The sequence below is a fragment of the Lepidochelys kempii genome, chromosome 7 (assembly GCF_965140285.1).
Source record: "Lepidochelys kempii isolate rLepKem1 chromosome 7, rLepKem1.hap1, whole genome shotgun sequence".
NCBI classification, from domain to species: Eukaryota; Metazoa; Chordata; order Testudines; family Cheloniidae; genus Lepidochelys; species Lepidochelys kempii.
The window spans coordinates 62,912,766-62,934,823 of record NC_136386.1 but is presented as its reverse complement, the minus strand read 5'-3'; positions in this window follow the sequence as shown (position 1 = coordinate 62,934,823).

The window sequence follows — 22,058 nt, the reverse complement described above, 5'->3', positions numbered from 1 at the left end:
TAATCTAGCAGTTGAACCAACCTTAATAATAAAGATGAACTTCAGAGTTCTTGCTGTTTCATAACATGTCAGACTAAATGGTAACAGTTCCAGTAATCATAATACCAGTTGACTGGATTAGTCTGTGAAACCTCTGTAAACCATTTTATCTGCCCCTAAGAAATAGTTTTATTTCATCCTTACCTTATTTCCTGTTGATGTGCAGTGCTTTTGGCCCAAGCTAATAGAGAGTTTCATGTTCATTCATTGCTGTGTTTCTCACGTAGAAATGCAGTCACAGGGAGAGTAAATTGAATTACAGGGCAGAGTTCTAGTAGATGTTCATGACTGATAAGTAAGTCCTAAAATGTAGGGCCACTCACAGTTAAAGGTGAATGGATGGGAACAGTTTCTTAGTGACTCCTGCTCATGAAACTCTGCCTAGAGTCCTGAATAACTACAACACACTGTAACTATACAACAGCAAGGCCATTTGGATGCTGACCAGCCAAACTTCTCATTGTTCACATAAGCACAACTTAGCCTTTGCTCCACAGACATGCAACTTACTCATTCCACTCTCAAGATGAAGTTTTGAATGTGATTGGGTCTGTGCAAGATTACTTACAGAATTCTTACTGGGCATTCTGGGGCAGGGGGAACAGGGAGGTTGGAGAAAGGAGCCAGCCTGTGAAATGCATCACAAATACATTTAGAAACACAGATTTTAAAGTCCTACAGCCCCTTACTCAAATGAGTAGGTGTCACTTAAAGTGATAGTCCCAGTGAATTCAATGCACTATTTGCATGAATGAGAACTGCAGGATCAGCTTCCATGCTGATTTCTGATGGAAAGCATTTAAGGCCTAATCTGAAGTCCACTCAAATCAATGGAAAGACTCCAGTAGACCCCAGTTGGCTTTTGGATCAGACCCTCTAGAAGAAGGCTTCCCTAAGCCTGTTGTCAGTCATTCACTGAGAGAAGAAAAACTCAGTGAGCCATATTCATCCTTTATGTAACTCCACTGATGTCAGAGCAGTCACACTAGGGCATGTTTGGCCTACTGCATTAGGAAGCCTCAATCTACTCTTGAGAGTCATGTGTTGTATTTTAGTGCTCCTGGTGGTCAGGTCATAAAACACTGTTGTTGAGCTGACTGAATACTTTCAGGGGGGAATAGGTCTCATTGGCCTGGAGGGTCAAAAACATGAGAACACAAATCAAGACGGGTCCTCGAGTAACAGTGTCTCTGGTTGAGTAGGCACAGTCCGTCGCTGCATTCTGGTTCCCATTTTGAGATGTGGAATGTCAGAGGTGGGATTGCCTTTATTTAGGCAGTATGGCCAAGATGCTACAATGGAGCAATGAAAACAAAGAACGGAGAAACCGGAAAGAAAATATTCTGAGCAAGACAAAACCACCACACAATTTCCACAGAGAAACAGAGAAGGACCCGCTGGTTATACACACAACCTGGGGGTGCTGTTGAAATAGGATTCCTTTAGCATCGTAGGTTCAGGCATTACTTTGCATTCGAGAAGGAAGCCAAAACAAGAAAGAAGAGTCACACAGCAGTACTTAGTTGTGGTAAATACACTTATCGAAGACATGTAGAGTGTTGTTTAAGAAGCTTGGGGAGAGCAAGGAGGAAAGAAGAGAAAGCTTCTTTTCACTGTGTCACCCGCCAAGGATGTACGTCTTGGGCACGCCTTTCCTAAAGTTTTCTGTGTACATTTAACACTTGGGGTCTAAGGCATTTCTCTGAGGCATTTCTCCCAGGCACTCTGGGAATTGGAACAGAGTAGGGTAAGCAAGATCAGGCTTTTATTGGTGGGGAGTTGTGCACTGTACTCCCAAGCCACAGCCAAGCATCTGGGCCCTTTAGCTGCAGTGGAGCATCACTGTAGTTGGTGCTTTGAAGCCATTCAGGTTTTTCATTCTATTGCACAATATAAAGGAGTTTTCACTAAGTATTCATTTCCTAACGACAGGGTATACTGTCTTTTCAGTTCTAGCACAGGCAAAGGGGTTCTGTGACCCTGCTATGATTGGCTCTCTCCTAGGGCCTTATCCTCACTGTTGGAGTGGAAATCTGAACCCTTGTCTTGCATATAGAAGCTGATGCTGAGCCTACAAATGGTTACACTCATGTTTTTACTTTACACACAAGTAGTTTCCTGTGATTGTGTATCTGTGGCATCAGAGCCTAAATCACTATGATTCTGAATATTAGTAACTCAGTATTTGGCTAGTGAATCCAAAACTTTATTAGCTATAATGCTAAAAGCTATCATGGAAAAAAAATCAATTAACACCTGGCATTTTATTTCCAAATTGAATAATTAAAATAGTCTTTGGCGTGATGTAACCACTCACTGTCTCGGTAGAGGATTTATTGAATATCTGGTACAGGGTGAAGCCCTTTGAAGACAGCTGTTGAAAAGCACTTAAATTTACTGCCCACTTTTGTAAGATTTTTTTAAATAATTGTTGTAAGACACGATGCTAAGTTAGCAGTTATAAACCCGTCCTCCATATAAATTAACTAATCATGGAATCCCTGTGGTTATATAAATGAACAAAGACATTTTTCCTGGACTGGATTTTTTTCTTTGTTTTTAAAAATTATATGAGCAACTCAAGACAAATTTTTGCTGCACTCGTTCCTGGGCTGGAAGGAGAAAGGAAGGTTTGGAAAATGTTTACAAATAGGAAAAACAGGCAGTTTTGTGTGCGCTTTGTCAACTGTGAAATTTAATGTACTTATTCTAACAAATCCTTTGGTTTATTTGTATTTTATCAGGGAATTACATTTGCAAACACTGAGTATATTAATCATTACTTCATCAGCTCATTCCAGCGACATTCAGCATTAACCTTTGCTAAGTGATATGCTAAACTTGCATGGTTTTCTAGGTGCCAAAGCAATAATGAAAGTTACTTATGGGTCCCCTCTCTTTGGTCTGGTAAGGAAGGCTGGTTCATATTCTGGTTCCTTACCAGTGACTAGGATGAAATTATGCAAGTTAAAATTTAATTAGTATGGACCCATTAAAATACTGGATAGAAAAAAAAAAGATACAGAGACGTTAGGTCAGAGGTGGGCAAACTGCGCCCTGCGGGACCCTCTTGCCTGGCTCTTGAGCTCGTGGCCGGGGAGGTGAGCTCGTGGCTGGGGAGGTTAGCTCTTGGCCCCTCCCCTGCTGTCCCTCTTCCCCCACAGCCTCAGCTCGCCATGCCGCCAGCGCGGCTGCGAGAGCTGCCAGCCTGTCCCAGTGCTCTAGACTATGCGACGGCCTGGCTGGCTCTGGCCGGGTGGCGCAACTGCCAGTCCTTGTGCTCTGAGCAGCATGGTAAGGGGGTGTGGAGCGGGGAGGGGTTGGATAAGGGGCAGGGGATCCCGGGGGCCAGTCAGGGGACAGGGAGTAGGGGATGGTTGGATGGGGCGGAGGTTCAGGGGGGCCGGTCAGGGGACAGGGAATGGGGTGGGGGATAGGCGTGGGAGTCCCGGGGAGCCTGCCAGGGGGCGGGGGTGTGGATAGGGGGCGGGACAGTCAGGGGACAGGAAGCAGGGGGGGTTGGATGGGGGTGAGGTCCCGGGGGGGCTATTAGAGGCGGGGGCTCCTGGAAGGGGCAGTCAGGGGAGAAGGAGCAGGGGGGGTTGGATGGGTCAGGGGTTCTGAGGAGGGCAGTCACGGGGCGGGAAGTGGGATGGGGCAGATGGGGGATGGGGGCCAGGCTGTTTGGGGCAGCACAGCCTTCTCTACCCTGCCCGCCATACAGTTTTGGAACCCCTATGTGGCCCTCAGGCCAAAAAGTTTGCCCACCCCTAAAGTAGGTGGAAAGAAGTTCAGTCCAACTTACATTTAAAAAAAAACCTTGTAGCTTTGTTGCTTTTACAATACAGCTTAAAGTAGCCTGTACTCTACATTGCATTAATACCTCCATATTAAAAAATCGGGCAAGATAAGTATGAAACACCTGCAAGAGATAAGATGTATCTTCCTATTTCCACAGTACTTTAAAACTAAGTCAATATATGCACCCTAATGCTACTCAGACCTTTTTTAAACCTTAGTCAATGTCTATCAAGTTTGGGTGTCTGCATTTTGGGGTGCCCAAAAAGGGCCTGATTTTGAGAGAACGGGTTTTCAGCACTTTCCAAAAACCAGGCCCCTTCAAGGTGTCTCAAGTTGGGCATCCAAAAGTTGAGACATCCCAAACCACTAGTCACTTTAGACAATCTTGATCAATGGGTCTAGTTTTGGCCTTGCTCCTGCTCCCGTTGAAATCAACAGAAAGACTCCCATTGATTTCAGTGATGTGGGTGCTTGGCTTGTCTGAAAATCAGGCCCATTGGTTCAGTACTGATGAGGGCCTGATTCCACAACCCCTACTTACACCAGGTAGTAATTACTCATACAAGCAGAACTACTGAAGCCAAAGGGACTGAGAATCAGACCCCTGGAAGGTGCTGGGTCACCCTTGTATTACCAGCACCTTCCAGTTTCCTTACCACCTTCCAGCACAATTCTGTTTAACATTGGAGTTTAGACAAGAACACAGCTTGATGAGGCAAGGCTGTGTACAAAGGGAGGCACTGCTATTAGGACTGTGAAATCAACAGGGTACCATTGTTATTTTGATGGCTCTTCCAGATTTTTTTTTTAAATTTGAAAACATTTCCAGTGAAGTAATATAACATGGCAAAGCTTATTCAAGTTAGGATCTTAGAGTACCAGTCATGTATTAGAACATCTTGGCAAATAACCATATAAAAGGAATGATACGGAACAGCATTTCTCCATGCATTGATTCATCCAATTGTTAACATTATGTATCTGCTGTATAACACTTAAAATGCTAATGAATTATTCCGCGTCAGGTTTTTATATATCATCCTGAGAATGCAGTAATGTACAAAGGTGGAACAGGAGAGACATGCTTTACAGGTTTCCTTTCTGCTAATTGCTTGCTTGTAAAATGAAGGCATTGGTGGGTCTAGGCACAGAGCCCTTCAATAGAGTGGTTTATTAATGGACAGTGAGTGATTCAGCATATTTCTGCCACTTTACTCCATATCTAGAGCATCTCAAGGAATCCTGGATGAGTCACATGCTTTTGTTTTATTGGTGACTCACTCTCTCAGAGAGGAAGAAGGGGCTGTTTTTGCTCAGCTTTTCGTTTTAGGATTGTTTCTGCAACATTTGTCTCAGCACCTTTCACCTGTTACATGTCACTCTTTTGTTCTGGCAGAGAGGGGAACATATACAGTACCTCCTCTTCAGCCACAGTTACACCTTTAGACCTAACTGGTAGGAGGTTGTGGTGCAGTCAGCATCATCTCATGTGGAAACAGTCATTCCTTGCCTCTTCCATCAAGGAGGACAAAATTATGAGCTACTTACGCAAATATGATTCTCTTGTACAAATACTAAAAGCTATCACTGGGTCAATAGGCCAGTAATCAAATGATCATACTCATTTCTGGGACAGAAACCCAAACAAGGCAAAGAAAAACAACAGTGCAGATGGTCATGGAATTAATTTTATTAGTGTGTTGCTTGTAACATCAGTTTCCTACTTTATAATATAACATAATAATAAAAAGTAACACTCCAGTGCAAAGTGAGATGGAAATAAACTTGGAACAGCGAAGGCTCTGTTGCGTATTAATTATTTGCTTAATAATGCCAACTGGGACAGGCCAGTCATACAGCTAATCTTGGATCCTGTCTTTGGCTTGGTCTATTACACCAGATAGGTACTGAACCACTGTGGTACACCTGAGAATTGTGTAATTTTTTTTTGATAGAGTGAAATTTGTTCTTAGTCCCCATAAACAAGGTTAGCAGCTTATTCTCTTGAGAACCATTCAGTTCTGTGGAGTAGGGGAGAAAGTGGTCCTCAGGCATCCTCCAAAGCCAATTGCTACTTGAGGGAGCCAGAGGAAAAGAAGATCTCAGAGGAAAGAGGTGACCAACAAAGTTTTCATGCCATTTAACTGATCTACATTCAGTATCATACAATATATTGAAAGATGACAAATTGTGGACCTTCTGGATTTTGCCTGCATTTCTTCTAGTGACCTAAATGCAGGGGAGTATTGATTGGGGGAAAGAAATTAAAATAGCACTTTTCTCAAGCCACACCCACAATCATAGAGTAGCTGGATTATTCTGGTAATGTGATGAGCAGGAAAATAGTTATGTTCAAATTTATATAATCAGAATCATTACATTTCAGCGTTAGCAACCCCACTGAGATGAGTGGGTTCAGTTTTCACCTCTTAGAGCTATGATTTCTGTCATAGACTCAAGACAACAGGTCTGCATTGGATCAAGTAGTAGGCTCTCTTCATAACCATAAAGGATAGGTATTTTTGTTTTAATGGAAGCTTCAATTTGGTAGAAGCTGATGGAGCCGCTAAAAAGTACAGGTACAAGACTGATTCAGTCTGACCCCTGAGAAGGAATTTGGTTGCTTGAAGATTACAGTAGATTTTGAGGAAATACAGGCTTTAATGCAGATTTCTCTAGAGGGGAGAAATTGTTGCTAAGAGCTCATTTTCATGGTCACTTCCTTCCAGCTATGTGTTCCCTTTCAGATATTAGTTTTCAGAAATTGTTGATCACAGAGTAAGAAATCTCAGATTGTGACCTAATCTGACAACATGCAGAATATTTCATTCAGCAAGATACAACCCACAATTACATTTCCTCCTTATAAATATGACTTCCAAGAAGCAGCAGCATGAGCCAAAGTCTCCAACAGATATCAATGTATTTGGGCTTAGAGGCCTTTAATTTTCAGCTCCAGTTCACAGAAATATTGCACAGGTAAATCCAACTAAAACCTTAACTAAGAAATTTCTAAGGCATGCTACCTCCATAGAGGAGAACACCACCCAAAGAGAAGTCAGACTACCCTGAGCTATTGCAAGCTAAGCAGAGTTAGATGGTCACTATATTTGATTGGGACACCTCCAAGGAAAATCCAGGATGTAGCTGAGGTTATTCATTAGGTGGTAGTCTTTCCCTCTCAAGCAGTATGAAAAACCATGCCCTATTTCCAGAGGAAGTGCTGTCTTTTGACTAAGATATGAAACTGAAGTTCTGATTACTATGGTCACTGAATTCCATTGTGCTTTTTCAAGAGGTGTTAGCTCCAATGTCTTGGACAAGTTCTAGTTTGGGGAAATTACGTTCCATTTACTTAACATTTTCCCCTTATTCCCAGTTGGATAAGGAATTTTTCACTTGCTGTCCAAAATGGTTCTGTAGTGCAACTATGAGCAATTAAATGGCTGGCTTGCAGTGGGCTGCATTTCTGTGGGTGAGGAAAGGATTCACACATAGACCCCAGTCCTGCAAGTAGTTCCATGTGGGCAAATCCCATGCCTGCACAGACCCTCTCTGAAGTTGATGGGGCTCCACACGGAAGCCAGGTTCTGCCCACATGGAACCATTTGCAGGATCAGGGTCATAGTTTGTAAGTAAGTGTGTGGACCAGATTGTGACTGACACTTGCCTGAGTGCACAAGGAGCCTCTCCCCCATCCTGCACCCTCCTCCCCTCGAGAGAGAGATTTTGCAATGATTTCATAGGGTTAGTGCCACTGGGGGCACTAAGCTGAACAAAGGGAATAGGACAGAGTGGGTCCTATTGTAACTGTATTGTTCTCAGTATATCTCCATTCCCCAAGCTGATACAAACCACATCTTTCTGCCAAACCCCCCAAAATAGAAAAAACAGAGGCAAGTAAAACGGGATTTTTACTACCAAAGTAATGGTTTGATCTTGCAAGAGACCAGGTGACTTTCTTGCAAATTAAGGTCTCAGCACTTTGTCTGATGCTCTCAGAACCGCAGAGACACAGACTCTAAAAATACTAGAAGTGAACTGAATCAGAACTTTCAGTTGGATTTCTTGTTCCTTTTCATGCTTCAGGGTGTTCAGAATCTGGATCCAGATCCACATTTTGAGGTGTGAGACCCTCTCCATAAATATTAGGTTTTGTGCATTTGAGTGAAATTCACCTCTGATCAAAGGGCCAGCACAAGGACTTAAACAGGCCAGACTTTGTGCTGGCCCTCTGATCAGAGGTGAATTTCACCATCTGTGAAAGAGCTTCTGATCTGAAGTTCTCATTATCTGGCATGAATTTTCCTCAGGAGATCCTGATCAAGGCAACTCTGCAGCAACCTACTGAATTATCTCAGTCAACATACAACACACTGAAATGTTGCCTCCTTAAAGCCATGTCAATGATGTTTGGAAGATCTCGATAACGCCCCTCTCTAGCATTAATATTTCCAACATACCAGTGCTCTACATTTGGTGCTACTGAGCAAAAATTTACCTTTTAGCTGCAATCATTGAAAATCTCATCCTAATAGTGTGTAGTTAAATCCTCATGTCAGCTTTGAAAATTTTAACCACAGTTCTTAAGCAGTAAGGATGGGAAACTCAGTGTTTAGCTCTGGATATGGCTTCTGAACAAAGCTGAACTGTAACATTACCTCCTTCCCTACTGCACTCATCTTGGGACACTCTCTAATATGCACAGAAGTGTACCCCGCGTTCTTATTCTCTCTTTAGAAGTCATTTTTTAAGTTTGGAGAAGGATATATTTATCTGTGCATGCTTGCTGTAGCCCAAAAAATTATGTACACAAATAAGCTTGGGAAAGATTACTTAAAAATGCATTCCCAACAGCAAGTTAGATAGCAGCAAGCTATTTTCCTCTAACTAGTCAGGGTTCTGAGGCTTTAAGATGCTGGTTAGCAGCCTTTGTTTACCTTATAGTCTTAAGTTCCTGTAATTTCATAGTCTTGTTTATGACATTTCTGAATTTTGCAGCATTCAATGTAGTGCAATTTTGAGCTTCACTTCTCTGCCACCTAAAAAGTTATAAATGTTCGACTGAGAGTAATCCTTACAGACTTAGTTGTTTCAGCTGTTGAGGAGGACTGGCAAATTAGGAGAAATAGCATATGAGATGATTCAAACAAAACTGAATACTAATAAACTACATGGGGAGAGAGAAATTGTGTGTGGCTCACATTCATGAGAAGAACAGGGGATTCAATTTGTAATGAGCAAATAATTCACAACGAATAACTTATTCAATACTTTTCACCTCTTTTTATTCTAGCAAATGGCCCACTGGCAGATAGTGATTTTCTCTAATTTACTTGTAATTCAATTTTTTTCCCACTAAGTACTTTCTCTGAAGAATTATTGGTCTATGTATAGCTTGTTTGCAACATTCTAATTCAAAAGTTTGAGCTGTGTTTGGATTAGACACAAGATACGCTTTTGTCCTTTGAGTGGACAAGCATAACTTTTAAGAATCAGGTTTCTGGTGTGAATTCTCATGTTTTCAGATTTATATTTTATTTTCAGCCAACATTCTCCAATAACTGATTAAAATATTTTGCTTCTATTTTCTGTTTCTGTTTTCCTGACAGAAAATTCATTGGCTGGAATAACTGTGGAAAGAACACAAAAGTCAACCAAATACAATGAAAATGAAGTAGATTTAAAAGATTGAATTACAATTCAGGAGTGGGGCATGGGAGCCTCTAATTAGCTGTGCAGTATTTATTAGGGCTTTAAGGGTGGCTATAATCAATACATTCAATAACTGCCTAGATGGACTAGTAGAAAGGCATAAGACAAAAGAGTCAGGTTGCTGCTAGTATGCGTGGGTGAGTACGGGGTTGGTTTGTTTTTGAGCTTTTCCTTTCCTTCTTCTTGAACAGTCAAGTTCTTTTGGTGTGACACGGGGTAATCCTAAAACACACAAGTCTTATCTAGAGACTGGCAATATAGTGGGGACATACAGAGGTGCAAGAAAAACCTATATTTCTATGGCTGTTTGAGTTTCAAAGAAGATATTTAAGGAGTTATCTTTAGGAGAAGTAAGCACTGAATAGGCCCTTTAGGTACTTTATGAAGTAACCCAAACTACATATTGATGCTCAAAACAGGTTCCTTATTGTGTTGTTTTAATCACTTGGGTGATTATGCAACAGAATTTTCTGAGAAAACTCATGCACTGTTACCTGCACTAGGTGTCCACCTTACAGCACGAGCTTCCTGTCATGGAGCAATGCCCAGCATGGAGCTTATACACGTAGCAACAGGGTGTGACTGCCGACCCTAGATTTGGTGTTGTGGGACATGTAATCTAGTAAGTGAATGGCAGTTTTGTCACAGGTGGGTTTATCTGTAATTGTAGTAGGACTTGAAAAGGTGTGTGTTTATATTCAAAGTAGACAATGATTTAGCTGGTCTATTGTCATCATGTTAGTAAAAGGGATCAATTTCTGAATGCAGGGAGTAGCTCCTAACTCTTTCGGTGAGGGATGTGGGGCAGTATGTGCACACTTGCGAGAGTTTAGTGGGCTGATCTGAACAGCCACAGAGCCACCTTCTTCTAATAGAACTCGGGGACTGCTGGAGGGACAGCGAAAACCCACATTAGCTCAGGGGACTCCTTCCAGCACATCATAGTTTTTTGTTTAGCTAAAGCCCTCCTTTTAATCTTTTTAAATAGAAACGTTCCCTGGTTCTTTGAGGTACTCCAATATCTTGCAACACACTAGTATTCGCTCATCTCCAATAAATGCTCATCAAGGAGGTCTGTCATGAAAGGTTACGTGAGCATTCATGCAAATGGGGTGAGGCTTTAGGCCTTGAACCTTATGTCTCCATTTCAGTGTGTCTAAGCCTTAATACAAACATTTCACACAGATCTACCATTTATTGATGTGACCCTACTTGCTAAAGTTCATTAGAGCAGATCTATTTTGATACCCTCAGTCACCATTCTTTGCTTTTACTTGGTGATCACAATATGACCAGTTAGAACCTACGTGTCTCTTTGGAATGACACCAAGCATTTTAATGGAGCTCTCACAAGGTAAAACAAAACTCTGGCCATGGTCTTAGATCCAGCTTTGTTTTCAATCAGAATACTAGCTCTGCAGGCAAGGCAAGATTTTAAACACTTAAACAGCAGTACTAACTTATGCCAAATACAGATCTTATGAGGCCTAGGCCTAGGCCTTGGCCCACAGAGTTGCAGGATTGGGGGTAGGATGTTCAGCCAGTCACATTACTCATTAGCAGGGTGTTCTACTATCTTTGGGTTTTATTCAGCAAACTCCCTCATGTGACTAGTTCTCATTAAAAATGAAGTTTAAACATCTCCCCAAAACTCAATGTTTTTAAATATGGAACCCCTGCTCCCAGCATGTAACCTAATCTGTACTCCTTCATCTCTCCCCTAAACTGGTCATGCATTGTACATTAGTAGGATACAAAAGGGCATTAAGGGTGTGTGCAGGCAAACTTAAATTATCTTGAAATCAGGTTATCTGACATTTGGAAATGTCCTGTGAAATAAAAACAAACAAACTTTCTTTTCCTGAAATTCCATTTTGCTAGGGTTCATGTCCCCCAAGTCATGTAGCACTCAGTGTTTATCTGTATTATAACTGAAGAAAGCTGTCAAAACCTGGATCATCACACATATAACATGAATTATATTTTGGTCTGTTTTCTTCACCAGTCATGTACAGATCATTCAAAACACAGGAGCCTAAATTGACCCCATTTACTAACCTACGGCTCCTGTCAACTGTCTGATGACTTGGCTTCTTTACTTGTACAGCTTTGCAACTCATCTTTAAGGCCTTTACTCTATGTACTAGCCCAGTGTTTCCCAAAATTTTTTGGCCACGGAACACTTTTTAGCCTGGTATATATTTATGGAACACTTATAACTGAAATGTGATGGAAAGGGGTAGACGTCAACATGCTTGCGTGCCGTGTTCTTTTTACGCCATGATATTCAATACGGGATCTATCAATAAGCGGAAAAAGAGTTATGTTAAATTATAGTCATTCAAAAAGAGTTGTAAACTATGCTTCAAATATGCTGAATTTAAAATTAAAAAAAATTTTAAGACCTTTTTTTTTAATTACGCTTCACGGAACACCTATTCACATTGCACGGAACATCAGTGTTCCGCGGAACACAGTTTGGGAAATGCTGTACTAGCCAATTTTATATTGCAGGTTGGTTTCTCCAATGTTAAACAGGTGGACTAGATGAGCTGTGTTAGTTTAGGTTAACTGATTTGTTTTTAGAAAAGGAGTACTAGTGGCACCTTAGAGGCTAACAAATTTATTTGAGCATAAGTTTTTGTGAGCTACAGCTCACTTCATTGGGTGCATTAACGATGTTGACTTTACTTCCCTATGGTCTTTAAATATTTAAATTAATCTTCCCATGTTTATTTAGACATGTTGCAATTAATTTCATATGTGGGGAATTTCATCCCTTTATAAAATCCCCATTGCCTGAGATGTCTCAATAAAGATCAGGGAACAATCCTGCATTGGATGGGAGGATAGAACTGATGAGCTAATAGATTTTTTCCACTCTGACTTCTAATTCTATACCCCCATGGATGCAATTCTTTCAACTGGACAACTTCACAGAAGTCAAATAGAGTTGTTCCTGTTTATACCGAAGCTGAATTTGGCTCTATTAGAGTAAGAATTGGTTGTCCATTGAGAGAGAGATTTTTTGCCTTAGAAAGTATGAATTAACATGACAAAATGTTTTTCAAAGGAGGCTTTCAAGGGGCAGTGGAAGGTAAATGACAGAAACTGGGGATTTGGGAATAAGAACAATGCAAAATGTTTCACCATACACTCAAACCAAAACTGGACCAAAAAGAAATGTTTCCACAGTCCTTATCCCATCAAATATCCCATCTACAGCAATGTGAGTTTTGCCTGAATAAAGACAATAGGACTGTGCCCTATTAATGGAACTGAATGGCCAACGTTCTGATATTTAATTCCCCCACTCTCCCAAGTCAACTCAGAAACCAGTTCATAATCTGACACAAAAAAGAAAGGTGTTCTGGACAGTTTTGTAAGAACAGTCATTACTGAATAGTTGTTAAATAATAATGATTCCACCACGGGTGGTTATATTCAGTGAACAACAACCTTACTATTTATTTATTATTAGATTTTTCTGTGCTCATCAGATATTGTGTCGCTCAGTTTACTACATATATCTTCATATTGCAATCAGTATAATGGTATATACTTTTCATAGACATCAGACTTTAATATTAATTTGTTCTTATTTATATACTACAGAAAGACACAGAACATCTTCACTTCAATGATAAAGCCTTCATTCAAAATAAAGTATGGTTATATCATCACTGGGGTTAAGAAGATTTTATGTTTACTACTTGAAAGATTAATGGGTCACTCAAGCATTTACATTCTCATACATTTTTATGACAGTGCTATGAAGTAAATTTGATCTATGTGCAGAATAGAATGATAGGTTTAAATGTCTAACAGCTGCTCTTTTGAATTTCAGCAATGTTTTAAGTGTTGCTACCATTTAGCACTTCCACTGCTCACTGCAATTTACTGTTCGCCTCCATTAGTTATTTGTATTTGCACAGGAAGACAAAAGGAAAAGCATTAGGTACAGAGAACACAGTTTTACTTACTTTAAGCCACCTGAACTGAATAAATCTTAGAGGCAAGCAGATTATATATGGTAAGATCTTTGTATAAAGAATCTCAAGTGTAGAAGAGCCACACAGTGAGGTTACAAACATTCCTCCACTGGCCCCAGTTTGAAGGATCCTTCATGTTCTCAATTGCATTAGAATGTCCTGCTGCTCTCCGAGCTAATTCTGTGGGGTAAACAAACTGAGGGGCTGATTTCAGAGAAGCAATCCATGGAAAAGCAACAAGGTTAGCAGTGCATCAGGCAGCTCTGGGCTTATGGCCACATCAGATGAGACTGCCTTGAATGCTCTTGCAATCTTGTCCTATGTGGGTTGCAGAGCAGATGCAGTCGGTTGCCCAGCACATTGAAATCACTCATTAACATACTGGAAAATGTAGTACCAGGTACTTAGTGTGGGCTGGCAGGCAGCAGCAGTTAGTTTAGGATCATAACAGCACCTAGGCATTTGAGGTGGTATCGTTCATTCTGGCCATTAAAGCGATGCTGCTATTTCAGTGCAGGATCTTAAATCTGGGAGAAGGGTGCTTCTCCAATACCTTAGGCAGTGTCCATTGCCAAACCTGTACATTCCCTCACTCAGTCCTCTTGCAAAGAGGCAAATCCACGGACCATGGAAATGGGAAGTGAAATATTTGAAGACACAGGATCATGTTGTGACTGGCTCAACATGAATGCACAAATAAAGGAGAAGGTACAAGCAGCCTCCAGCTTTGCATAAGGTCTGACCACAATCTGGTTAGGGAATCCATGAGCTGTGCTAGTTCCCAGAGGGGCTCTGCTATTACTCCTCTCCATCCAGGCGTATACACCCTGGGATAAGGCAGGCCTTCTTCTCAGCTGCCAAATGACTCACTGCCATGCCCAGTGTCTCTCAGGCTAAGTTGGACAACAAAACTAACAAAAAACAGGTCCACAGCTCATCCTTTGCATCTCTGGCTCTCCCTGCCTATCCTCCCAGGGACTCTGGTAGTCCCACTGCTCCTGCAATTCTCTGTCTCACTCCCCCTCAGCCAGGTCCTTTTCCCAATTGGTCCTGCTCCCTTCCAGTGCTGTTCTCACTGCGCTGCTCTCTGACCCTTTATAAGTCAGGTGCAGCCCCGCCTCTCTAACTGGCCCATCTGGGAGCACCAGCTTCAGTACAGAGGAGCAACTTCAGCGATAGGGGACAGCCACTCCATGACATACCCTCTGTCTATCCACGTTCGTATACTGCATGGCCCCCTCCTCTGGCACAGCCAGTGTCTTCAAGGCACAACCCAGACCACTCAGGTGCTTGTGAATTTTAAACCCCCATGCTCCTGTATTTCTCCTGAAAGTGGTACCACATATTTAATATGGGCTAGGACACCGGCTGGCAGATGAGGACAGTTTCCAAAAGCCAGGGCCCTGGCATAGAGGCCATTAAGCCAGAGAAGGCATAGCTCTGTGTGTACACATTATTTTGGGTTAATGACACAAACTTGCAGACAAGTCAATCTAATGCACTTGCTACATTTTACATGGGATGAGACTCTGTTTAACACAGCAGGGGGACAGAGTTCCCCAACCTCTGCCAACCCTGGCATGAGGCAATTAAAGGAGGCAGAGCAGGATCTGACTGCACCCTTCTCACCTGGCATTGCTTGCCCTCAGGCAGTCACTTTGGGCCACACTGCGATGTGTGTTCTCATGCTGGGCAGTACTTTTCTCCAGATGTAGCCCCACTGAAGTAAGTGGGACTATCTGTGGAGTATGGTACATCTCACAACCTGGCCCTTTATGTGAATGTGAAAAGAAAAAGGTCACGTTTAAATTCCACACCCTACCAATAAATCCATCAGAAGCTGAATTTTGTGTTAGGAATGATGCCTTGAGCAATGCTTGTGTGGCCCAGAAAGGAAAAGGTTTAATATTTGATAAAGTTCTCTAACCTGGCTTTCACCTGCTTCTGTTCCCAGAAGTGCTTTCTCTCCTTGAGAGACTCAAAACCCCAGTGGCTTCTTCGTGCTCATCCAGTTAAGGAGCAGAAAGCCTATTCTGTGTCATATGGACTAGTCACAACCAGCTCTGTTTACATATTGCTCCCCTTCTTCTGATGCTAGCATTCTGACACCAGTGTCACTCCTCGGCCAAATGGTAGCATTAGTCTGGAGCCTTGCAGATTGGTCACCCAGTGGAGGAGAAATCAGTGACGTGGAGTCTGGGCATAGTCTGAGGCTTTGTCAACGCTAGCACTTTTGTCAGCAAAACTTTTGTTGGTCATCCTCGACTGACATAAGTTTCACCAACAAAAGCACCGATGTGGGCAGCACTGTCGGTGGGAAAGCGTCTCCTGCCGACGTAGCTACCACCGCTTATGGGGCATGGTTTAATTAGGTCTGCTGCCAACAGAGAGTGGCTACACAGGAGACCTTACAGTGGCTCAGCTGTACCGATGCAGCTGCGCCACTGTAAGTTCTGTAGTGTAGACATAGCTGAAGTGTAGCCAGTTTTATTTACACACATACACTAGACCTGGAACAGAAGTGGCCACAGACAACATGCAGTCAATCCCCTTCCTGGGTTCTCAGCCCGAATGCCAATGCCTGGTTCCCAGGGAGCAGCTCTGTCTCAAGAATTGACTCCAATCTGAGAGCAAGGCAGAGAACAATCTCTGCCACAGCTCGCACAGCTCCCTCTACCCAGAACTCTGTGTAATAAAGATTATATCCCCCCAGCAGGCCTTCCACAACTGAAAACCTGCTGAGCAACCTCACAGAAAGGACTGGAAGACTACATATATCAGCGCCACCTGACAGAACAACATGCTCCATCCATGCTCTCATTCCAAACCATTTCCTTACCCTAAATAAAAGAAAGGAAAAGAGGAAAAGGAAGGATCAGAAGCAAGTAAGGAGAAGGGTAAGAAGGATGGGTCCTTTTGTTAAGGTACAGGGCTGGGAGTCAAGAGTCCTTGGCATACTTGCTATCCTTCCAAACCCAAATGTGAGACACAATGTGTAAGGTCCAAAGTGAGAGATGTAAAAAAAACCCAACAAATATCATGAAGGAAACTTTAAATGCAGTGGGATTCATCCTTGCAATGTAGATAACTTTGTAAATCTTCAGTTTTAGGATTCTTTATTTCTGACAGTCAATAATAAAAGAGATATTAAAATATAAAAAATAATATTTTGTGTGGAGCACTAATTTTGGGACTAAAACAAATGACACTCGAAATGGAGGACATTTCAGAGTCCTGGACCTCGGCTCCATTTCCAGTTCTGCCAGAGATGACTAAGGTGGAGATTTCCAAAAAAGAGGAGTGCTTTGGAGTTTATTAATTTTTGGGTGCTCCACTTAAGGCACCCTAAAGGGAGTAGGAGTTTCAGAGAGAGCTGAACACCTGATAACCAGTCCCCTTTAATGTGTCAAGTGAAGCCCCAAAAACTGGTGCATTCCAAATTACCAGTCGTGTCTGAAAATCTCATCCTGGCTAATCTTTCTGTGCTAGCTCACAAAGGGACTTGGGCTCAGCATTTCCATGCTTTTTTTTTTTTTTAAATAAAGTTGCCTCCCCACTCAACAGCATCTTCAGCCCCGAGTTAGACCCCATGGATCCCTTTACAATGCCCGGGGAGAGTTAGTCTAGTTAGAAATTCACATAAGCCAGGAAGCTGAGTGGAGAGCTGAGCTAGCCATTAGGAAAGGCCAAAGAAAAGGATATGACCTGACACTTAACTCCAGGCCAGAGGGACGCACCTCCCTCATTTTGGGAATCAATATTTGTTAGCTCAGAGATTTGAACTGTGGGGTCTCACATCCCAGAGAGTGTCATAACCACCAAGTTGTAGATCCAATCTCTCTCTCCTTGGCCCAGTGAATATTTAATACAAAGTGGAACAGCTTCAAACAGGAGCAAGTGAGAAAAACCCAGCCCAGAATACAAGATAGCATGCTGGTATGGAGACTCACCTGGGATGTAGGGACACCTGAGTTCAAGTCCTTGCTTCAAATCTGTCAGAGAGGGGATTAAAAAACAATTTCCCCACATCCCATGTGAGTACCCTAACCCTAACTGTGTACTGGGTATTTGGGAACCCCTACCCCATCTGGCTGTCTTGTGTGCAAGACCCAAAATGGTAGGCATGCCTACGAGGCTGATCCAGTAGATGTTCTCGGAGCAAGATACCATGATCCTAACAATAAGCATTCCTCCTCCTAGGGATCAGGTGGAGCTATGCACTAACCAGCTTGGTGGCATCAGGACTTAGGTGGCTTCGCACATGTTCACCGGTTGAAACTTAGTTGCCTTAGGGAGCTTTTCTGGTAGAAACATCAGCATGGCTAGAATTAGGCAGCAGTTTAGTTTTTGAGGATCTCAGTGGTGTTTAAATGTTGGACTTACAGTGGCATCTGGAAGCCCCTTTGTAGAACTAGTTGTCTATGTCTGGATTTGCCCATCTGTACAATGGGGTTAAGAATATTTCTCTACTTCATAAGGATGTTGCAGTGATTAATTAATGATTTTAAAGCACACATTTATTGGGATGGAAGGAGGATATACCAGAATAGATGCAAGTTATTCTGATTATATGTACTCTGTGGCAAACAAACCACAAAATAGTGCATATCATCATCAGATTTTGGACAATAAGACCTTCTATAAGCTTAAAAATAAACCTTTTTCCAGCTAAAGTTTTCAAAGAAGATGAATTGTTATAATGAAGCAAAACATTAATGAACTGTAAATTAAGCTGATGAGGTGTCTTCACAGCCCCATTAATAAGTGATACTTGAATGGAGAGTGCAAGTGTTCATTTATGAACAATTCCATTTCCAGTGTCAAGTACAGACTTTTTTCCTCAATCCTTTGTTACAAAGGGAGCTTTCAAAAACAACAATTATTTTTGTATAAAAAAGCACCCTAACCACGATGTATATGGCATAATTATTCCTATTCAATAAATCAGAAACTGCAGTCTCTGTTTATTATAATAGTATTAGCTAACATTAGTTCCCCTCACAAATAGATTAGTTGCCCAGTTCCTCCAAACTTACTTCATTATGACTAATAAAAACAGATAAATAAGTGCAGATACACAAATTAGGACCCATGTAATATTATTAATGCTAGCGTAAATTTACAGTCCCAAGAAAACTTCTAGCAAGGTATAAATTCACATGCTGAAGAAAATAAATGAAAAGATAATTAGATTCTAATTAAGATCACACTTTGATGTACAGCTGCAAGGATGCACAGTAATGGCTGCAGCCTCATTAACCATATAGGTACAGCATTTGTTCATACTTTTAATCAGGGACGAGCTTATTTTACTGTTAAAGGCACTGATTCAGCCAGACATTCAAGCACATGCTTAAATTGAAGACAATGCATTCAAGTGCTTTTTTGAATAGAGCTGGGATTATTCACATGCTTAACGTTAAGCCTGTGTTTAAGTACTTTGCTGAATTACAGTCAAAGAGAGGCTTAGCTTGTCCTTAGCCTTGTGTGGCTCTACAAGGGTGGAGGAGGAGGTGGGGCCAAGAAGCATCACCCCTCGTAGCCCTGGTCTACACTGGGGTGGGAGGAATCGATCTAAGTTACCCAGCTAAGTTATTCACGTAGCTGAAGTCGACCGTAGCTGTACTTAGATCGACTTACCATGGTGTCTTCACTGCGGTCAGTCAATGGCTGCTACTCCCTCATTGACTCCGCCTGTGCCTCTTGCAGAGCTGGAGTGCAGGAGTCGACGGGAGAGTGCTCAGGGACCGATTTATCGCATCTAGACTAGTGTCAAGTACAGACTTTGTCAAGTACAGCTTGCTGAATATCAACTATATCTGCTCTTTCTCCAACCCCACCATTAATAACGTACTTGCTGGTTCTCTCTCACCTTTATTACTCGAACTTGCTCCCATCTAGTCTCCCTGCTTCTCAATTTATCGCGTCTAGTCTGGACGCGATAAATCGCTCCTTGCTGGATCGATCACTGACCACCGATCCGGCAGGTAGTGAAAGACATACCTTTAAGTAGAGCACCAGTCCTTGTATAACCAGAGCTCAAGGACAGGGGGCTTTAGCACCAGGGTGGGGAGCGGAGCCAGGGGAGCAGGGCCATGGCTATGTCACTACGCAGCAACCAATGGAGCTCAGCCACTGCATGTGGAGTGGCTAGGGCCCTGTACTGTGGGTGTTGTGTGTGTTCCACAGTGCTCCAGGAGGCATTGTGGCTGTCTCAGCAAAAGACTGGAGACAGTCAGCTTAAGTAGGAGAAGCCCCTCGTCCATGGGCTTGGGTTGTAAGGTTTGGAGAGGTCTGGGGCCAGATTTTCAGAACTGTGTGTGGATAAACATATGCAATGGCTGCAACTGCACCCACTGTCAAAAGTCATTCCAAGCGCAGTTGCAATAACTGGTCATTTCTGTGGTCACACACATGAAGTCATCAACATGGTATGCTGCTGGACCAAGCAAATGGGACACACAAATGTGTACCATATCTGAATGCACATTTGCATACATGCAGGTTTGAAAATGTGGCTCCATATAAGGTGATCAAAGTCACACAACAAGTCACAGTGGAGATCTAGAATTGGAAGCCAGGAAACGTGACTCCTAGACCTCCGCTCCACCCACTGCCTCGTAAAGCACTCCAAGATACATCCAAGTAATGAACATCAATCTCGGCCACTTGGAAAATAGTTAAACACTCACATAACTACTATGTAAACAGGAACAGTGCAAAACCTATGTTCACCCAAGTGCCTGCAGGCACTATACATGGATCTCATGTTCTACAGTTTACTAATAAACAAGGCTCAAGTCAATAGTACAGTTCCAGATCTTTTCACTTCATCACTCCATCGGCCGGTTCCTCCGGGTGCCCTGACACTTGTACTGAAAAGGATCCACAAAGTAATGAATGTCAAACTTGTTTGGTCTCATTAATCAAATGTTTTATATATAAAGGTGGCAAATACATGCTTCTGCTCAGACAATAAGGTGAGGATGGATGAATGAATGAGCAAATGCCCTTCCCCTACTTCATGAAGTTTATTCCATATTTATGGAGACCCTTGCCAACTCCACATCAAACTTCCATCAGTGCCAGTGCAGGACTGTTCAGTGCATGAGAGGGACTAGATGATCTAATAGTAATAAGGATGGGGTTATATATTCCTTTGCCCTGCTGCTTGTGGCATCATTTGTACCAGTGAAAAGTGAATGCAAAGTTGGTGTAAAGCCTACCTGAATGATAGTGTTTTACACCCACATTCCATAGATTCACAGATTCCAAGTCCATTGCAATAAACTAGTCTAACCTCCTATATAGCACAGGCCATAGAACTTCCTCAAAATAATTCCTAGAACGTCTTTCACAGAAACATCCAATCCTGATTTAAAAAAAGAGGTCCATGATGGAGAATCCACCACAACCTTTGGTAAATTGTTCCAATGATTAACTACTCTCAATGTTAAAAATTTGTGCCTTATTTCCAATCTGAATTTTTCTAGCTTTAACTGACAGCCACTGGATTGTGTTAGACCGTTCTCTGCTAGATTGAAGAGCACATTATTAAATATTTGTTGCCTGTGTAGATACTTGTAGACTAATCAAGTCACCCCTTAGCCTCCTCTTTTTGAGCTCCTTAAAAAAAGCAGGTTTTCTAATCCTTTCTAATCCTCATGGCTCTTCTCTGAACTCTCTCCAATTAATCAATATCCTTCTTCAATTGTGGGCACCAGAACTGGACACAGGGTTCCAGCAGCGGTCAGTGCCTAATACGAGATAAAATAACCTCGCTACTCATACCTGAGACTCACGTTTATGCATCCCAAGATCACATTAGCTAATTGGCCATTCGCATTCAGCTGATTATCCACCACGACTCCCAAATCTTTTTTAGTTTCCTACAGTCCCCCATTCTGTAAACCGGGGCTGCCTTCTTTGTTCCTAGATGTATCCATTTAGCCATACTAAAATGCATATTGTTTGCTTGTGTCCAGTTTACCAAGCAACCCAGATTGCTCTGAATCGGTATCTTGTCCTCTTCATTATTTGCCACTCCCCCCTAATTTTTGGGTCACATGGAAACTTTGTCAGTGATGATTTTGCGTTTTCTTCCAGGTAATTGATAAAGTTAAATAGCATAGGACCAAGAACCAATCCCTGCGGTTTCCCACTGCAACACACCCACTCAATGATTCCTCATTTACAATTACATTTTGAGACCATTCAGTTAGCCATCTTTTAATCCATCTAACGTGCGCCATGTTAGAATTATATTGTTCTAGTTTCCATGAATGTCAGTAAATGGCTGCACATGGAACAGGGCAATGAAGAATCTGGCCCCTACTTTCTACAATTCTCTCTAATTCTATGAAAGGAAAGAAAACCAAGACAAATTTAATCTGCCTTTCTAATAATGCTGCCTTCTGCACCTCCAACAGCCATTTCAGTGCTTGCATTTCCCTTGGAATATACTTTGAGTCATGAGAGGGAAGATCCAGAATTTAGTTTCACCTTTTGGCT